General features: G+C 45.2%; 1 long non-coding RNA gene across 1 annotated transcript; it reads left to right on the top strand.

Moving 5' to 3' along the window:
- The first annotated feature begins 778 nt into the window (after positions 1–778).
- Positions 779–4,727, top strand: LOC119088093. The gene is made up of 4 exons (XR_005091679.1): positions 779–1,128; positions 2,035–2,160; positions 3,138–3,209; positions 4,056–4,727. It is a non-coding gene; the product is annotated as an uncharacterized LOC119088093 (long non-coding RNA).
- The last annotated feature ends 517 nt before the right edge of the window (positions 4,728–5,244 follow it).

Here is a 5,244-nt window from a genome sequence, read left to right as displayed (position 1 = left end):
GGAATTAAAGTCATGTGCCACCACTGCCTGGCAAGGAGGAATTTCTAACAAAGTAAATAAAGGTTAATGAAATTATAAGAGTTGGATCCTGATTCAGTGGACTAGTGTCTTTGTATGAGAAGGTGCCAGAGAGCTGACTCCCTCCACAGCCTCAGAGGACGGGTATGTGAGGACTAAGTGTCTGTTTCCAAGCTGAGAAGAAAACATCATCATAAACCCATCCTGCTCGACTTTGATCTAGGATGTCAAGCCTTCAGGACAGTAAGAAGGTGATTCTCTGCTGGTGAAGCCGGTCAGTCCCTAAGTAATACCTAGTTAAGGTGTCATAATGTACCCTAAGCAAGTGAACCTTTCTTAGAATAACTCTTACATTACAAATCTAAAACCTGTGTGTGTGTGTGTGTGTGTGTGTGTGTGTGTGTGTGTGTGTGAGAGAGAGAGAGAGAGAGAGAGAGAGAGAGAGAGAGAGAGAGAGAGAGAGAGAAAGAGAGAGAACTATAAAGAGGACAACTTCAGGTGTTGTTTTTGTTTCTTAGAGGCCATCCACCTGCTCTCTCTCTCTCTCTCTGTCTCTGTCTCTGTCTCTGTCTCTGTCTCTGTCTCTCTCTCTCTCTCAATTAATTAATTTTTGAAATAAGGCCTATCAGTGGCCTGGAACTCACCAAGTAGGCTAGGCTGGCTGGCCAATCAAGCTCCATCCTTCTATCTGTCTTCATCTCTCCAGGGTCGGGGTGGCAAGCACACAACACTATCCCTGGCTTTTAACACGTGGGGTCTAGAGATTAGCGTGTGCTGTCCTGCTTACAGGTCAAGCCCTTTACTGGCTGACCTCTCCCCTCCAACTGCTTAGCTTCCTTCCTTCCCTCTTTCTTTTGAGACCAAAATGCTCTTGAATTTGTGATCCTTCTGTCTCAGCTCCCAACTCTGAGAGTTACAGAGACCTCTCCTACACCTGATCTAAAACCCCTACTGCTCAAGGAGCAACTTGAAAACCACGATGCTCTCCTCAGCTTTTAAAACCATTTCAAATCTTTTGTTTTTTTATGTGTATCTGTCTGCATGAATGTAGGACACTGAGTGCCTGTGGAGGTCAGAAGAAGGTGTTGGGCCCCTGGAGCTGAGTTACAGGTAGTTGTGAGCTCCCTGTGTGGCTTCTGGGAACTGAATTTGGGATGATTTGGAAGGGCAGTAAGTGCTCTTCAGCCGTCTCTCCAGCCTGCCTCAGTTTATTTGTATCTTCCTTGTTTTTTGAGACAAGGCCCCTGTTGTCTACTCTGGCACTGAACTCTGGCTCCTCCAGCCTCAGCCTCCTTGGTAGCTGGGCATCCTTTAAGATGACACTTTGTCCTTTTGTGTAGCCACTGGTTGCTAGTTTCCTTACTGGGAAGCTTGTTTGTTTGTTTGTTTTGTTTTGCTAGGGGGTAAGATTTGGTAGAGTTTTACGGTATAGTCCAGGATGGCCCCAAACTTTCAAACTTGGGATCTTCTCCCCTCAGTCTCCTGAGTGCTAAGATTACAGATGCATATCAGCATATTCATCTTGGGGCAACTGCCAATTAAATATTGTAGCTCTTCAGTGCCTGGGACTATGCTTAGAACTCATTAGAGAAGCAATAACCACAAACGGATAGATCTATCAATAAGTGAGAAAAAAGAAATGGGGTAATAAATATAACACTTTTAATTTAAAATTTCAAGAAGCAGGGCCTGAGGAATGTAGTTCAACTGATAGAATGCTTGCCTAGTATACAAGAAGCCCTGGATTTGATCACCAGCAACACGTACATGGGTATGGTTGTGTGTGCCTGTAATTCCAGCCCTCAAAAGGTGGAGATGAAAAGATCAGGAGTTCCAGGTCATCCTCAGCTACATGGCAGGTTCAAAGGCAGCCTGAGGTGTGTGAGACCCTGGGGTACATGTCTCAAATGAATAAGTACGTAAATAAGAAAACAAAATGGAAGGCCGAGGAGATGGCTTAGTGGGTAAAGTCGCCGTGTAAGTGTGACACAGTGACACCTCTGTCTGTAATCCCAGTGTTTTTCCTAGGACCTGGAAGGTGAAGCCAGGAGCATGCCCAACGCTCACGCCAGCTAGCCTGGTGTCTGCAGTGGAGAAGACAAACAAACCCCCACGAAGCCTTGTCTTAAACAAGATGGAAAGGTAAGGACTGACTCCAGAGGTGGTCATGTGACTGCCACACACGTGGTGACATAGACATGCTGACATCCACACACAGATACACAGAGACAGAAAGAAATGCTTTGAGAGAGCGATAAGAAATAAGTTAAACCTTCAGCTTAGTAATCAATCGTTAAAATGTGCAGGTGCTTTAGAGGAACTGGAGAGAGCGGCAGAACTTTGTACTTGCATTTTGTGAGCGTTTTTGTCTCTGCCTGGGGAGAGGTGGTGGACTGACTAGTGTGTTTTGGCTTCCTCTATGTGTTTTGGCTTCCTCCTCAGAAAATGGGACTCACAGCCTGTGGGAGCGGACTTAGCCAGCCTGAGAGAGACACAGGTTCCTGCTCTGCTGTGGGAGGCACGCAGCTGAGGTTCTCATGGAGGGCTCAGAGTCATACAGTTCGGCCTGGTGCTGGTTCTTCAGTCCATTCCAACCCTATCTCTTACCTACTCTACCCTCACCCCACCAAATGTGGGCTGGGGAACAAAGTCTTGATGCAGCCCAGGCTGGCCTTGCTACGTAACTGATGATGACCTTGAACTTCTGATCCTTCTGCCTCTATCTTCCAATGTTAGGTCAAGCCTGGTTTTTTGGGGTGCTGGGAACTGAACCTTGGGATTCATAGATACGAGGAAAGCACTCTACCAATTGAGCTACATCCCCAGCTCCTGGAAATGTGATTTTAAAAAGTGTTGAGTACTGTTCATCTGCCAAGTCCTTACTGTAGATGGACTCAGACCAGAGGAAGTGGGAGACAGGAGGAAGAAGAGGAGGGAGGAGGCCAAGCAAGAAGAGGCAATGGGCCCTCCTAAGGCTGCATAAGGCTTCTCATATGCCCACTTCCTTTTGGGTAGCTGAGGACCAGATTTTAACAAAGAAGTCAGATCCTTTTCAAAGGAGAGATCTTTTCTCACAACTGCCAAAAAGCCACATTTTCCTTTTTCTTCCCGGTAACAAGGCCAGAAAACATCTAGAAGAAGGAGGGAAATGGGAAAGTTCTAAGCAAAAGCCTGCAAGGCCTCTTGAGGTGGTAAGTGTGCTGCAGATTTTATTTTAACTGAGTATTTTCGTTAACTCGTGAAAAATTCTCATTTTTGCCTAAAAGGGTCCTGTGTTTTTAAGCAAGTGCAGAGTTTTGCTTCTGAGAAATCCCTCTGGGCCAACAGATTGGATTCTAGGGCAAGTTCGTGTAATTCTAGTGTTTTCTTAGTTCCTGGTTTTCCTCTGAAGACTGTGTTCTGGTGGCATTCAAATGTCACTCTTGGCTGGAGTGAGCCTTAGCAACAGAGCATATGCTTAGATGTTCAAGGCCTTGGGGTCTACCTCCCAACCCCCAAATCCCATTTAGAGCATTAACTTTGAATGCTTTTTACAACCCACAAACTTCAGAACAAAAATATTCTCTATTAATTAGACATTATGTTGACAAAATGTATAGAGAACCATTTTTATTTTTATTTTTTTGCAATCTTTTAGAAAATCCCATACCTCAACCTTGGAGAGACATTTGGGTCTGGCTACAGAACCAGTTCCCGAACCTGCAGACTTGGGAATTTTCCTTCTGCACAGAAGAAAATTGAGCTGTCATTCTTCTCGCTTATTTTCTAGTGAAGAATTCTGGGAAGGGAAGTTTAGCTAGGGCAGGTGTTTGCAGGGAGGTTTTGACTTCGCTTGAATGACTCATTCAAGGTCAGGCAAAGTCAAAATGAAGCAAAGGTTGGACACTCGTGGCCACCCTTTAAGAATCTCAGTCCTTCAGTAGCTTTTTTATGGAGGTAAAATGTGGTCAGAAGTTAGGGGTTTGTGGTGTTATTTTTCCCTCCAAATTTCAGAAGAGATGCCCTATGACTTCACTGACCTTGTCTTCTATCCCTAGAGTGACAGGTCGGGACACCCCTATCCCAACTGGAGCTACTTACTACAAACCCACCCCGCAGCCTTTCTCCAAGGAAAAGCAGATCGCTGAGCTTCGAAAGCCTCCAGACCTGAAGGACAGCTCTCACAGAAGGAAAAGCTGCTGCCTCGGGTGTCTACACTGTTTTTTTTGTGTTTTGAGTATTCACACGGGGTCCTAGTCTGTGCCCGTCACGGAGGACATAAATCACTCAGCAATCCCCCCGGAGAATCGGAGAGTGTTTTGTTTTGTGGTGTCTGCTGGGCAGGTCCCTGTCTGTTTTTCTCAAGTCTTGAGCTTCTCACTAGCTTCTAGGCTGCTAAGACCACACTTCGCTGGCTGTTGCTTTCTCTGTGTGCACAGGAAATGTCTGTAGGTCTGGCAAGTACTTCCTCCTCTCTCCACACTCCCATTCCAAACTGTGCATTCAATATTCCAGAACCTTTAACCTCCTTCTCTCTTAGCACACTCGGGGTCACATTTTCTATTAAGTTAAAAAGACTCCATTTTCAATCAGCTACCTTAGAAGGACTGTGTTTGTCTTTAATATCCCTACAAATCCCAACTTAAAAACTGTAACACCACTCTTTTTTTTTCCCTCGTTGTTTCTTTGGTTGTTGTTTGTTTTTTTAAGACAGGGTTTCTCTGTGTAGCCCTGGTTGTCCTGGAATTCACTATGTAGACCAGGCTGGCCTCAAACACAGAGACACTCCACCCTCCCACCCCTCTCCCCTATTGCTGGGATTAAAGGTGCACCACTGCCAGCAGCTTAAATGCCACACAAAAGAAACCTAAGAATCGGCCAGGTGGTGGTGGCACATGCCTTTAATCCCAGCACTTGGGAGGCAGAGGCAGGCGGATCTCTGTGAGTTTGAGGCCAGCCTGGTCTCCAAAGCAAGTTCCAGGAAAGGCACAAAGCTGCACAGAGAAACCCTGTCTCAAAAAACAAACAAACAAACCTAAGAATCATTTTCTTCATCTGAACTAATTTTTTCAATATAGCAATATGGAAGTAGGAGAAAAGCGTCAGAAATCAGGGGCTAAGAGTAGAGTTGAATATTTATTTAAAATAATTAAAGTTCCTTTATTTAACCCCTTTCACATGATGTGGTGACTATGGTTGTCCTAGACCGTGGTGATATAGTCCTGCACAATGCAGACACAGTTCTTG

The sequence above is a fragment of the Peromyscus leucopus genome, chromosome 1 (assembly GCF_004664715.2).
Source record: "Peromyscus leucopus breed LL Stock chromosome 1, UCI_PerLeu_2.1, whole genome shotgun sequence".
Taxonomy (NCBI): domain Eukaryota; kingdom Metazoa; phylum Chordata; class Mammalia; order Rodentia; family Cricetidae; genus Peromyscus; species Peromyscus leucopus.
This window is presented reverse-complemented; position numbering and strand designations above follow the sequence as displayed.